Consider the following 1,018-nt stretch of genomic DNA (forward strand, 5'->3'; position numbering starts at 1 on the left):
GGTTAGATAGATAAAAAAGGATAGATAGCTGAAATTTAGGATTTAGCAGTTGAAAGTTTGGACAACTTTACATATCGGTTTTATATTTGAAGATATTCCATGTAAATATGTCGATACCGATTCTGTTTGTCTTGCCTGTGAAACTGACTAACATTCACACTTTACCTTGCCCTCCTCTACGCATAAAACCCTTTCATTTGCTATTCTATTGCATTTCCAACCGACCAAGTCCTTCTCTTACTTTCCCCCGCTTGTTTTTTAATAAATTTATACATTTGCTTTTTCTTATTCACCCTGTTTTTTGTTTTGTTTTTTATTGTTGATATACATCTGCATATTTTCAGATCAGTATTCTATTAAATTAACTCACTACCACCCTCTTTTCTTTATCTATCTCTTCGTGAAAATTTTATGCTTTTTCAATTTCATTCGTTTGGGGCCCTTCCTTTATCAAAAATTTTGCCTCATTTATCGGGAAAACGAAAGGTTCATACGGGCCAGAGATGCAGCGACATTCGAGAACTCCCGAAACGGAAACAATTTGTCGGAGTGTTTTCCCTTCTGCATATTAATTGACTCTGAATTTCAGGGAAGTCTGTGAGTCTCTGGAGAATGAAAAGTGAAAGTAGCGGGCGAGGAACTCCCGGAAGAAATGGAAGGAATGGAAAGAGAAAGAGAAGTGTGTCTCAGAAGAAACAAGGCTCTCTCCATGCGAGAACGCCTTTTAGAGAGCAAGATTCCCACCAACATACTTAGAGTTTCTTTCGACTTTAAACTGAACTTTGGCCAACGTATCGAAATCCTGGGTCACAAAGGCACCCCACAAGCTGAACGCACTAAGAAGGATTCTCCATCTCCCTTCCCCCAGAAAGGTGCTCTACAGCCTTATAAGTCACAAGTCACTCGCACTGGAATACTCACCCTACACGAAACGGAGCAGCTCAAATGCACCTCATTCTGCTGGACAAAATATAGGATCGGACAGTCACACTCGTTTCTAGGGATAACCCAACGACAC

This window comes from Penaeus monodon, chromosome 24 (genome assembly GCF_015228065.2).
Source record: "Penaeus monodon isolate SGIC_2016 chromosome 24, NSTDA_Pmon_1, whole genome shotgun sequence".
Classification (NCBI taxonomy): domain Eukaryota; kingdom Metazoa; phylum Arthropoda; class Malacostraca; order Decapoda; family Penaeidae; genus Penaeus; species Penaeus monodon.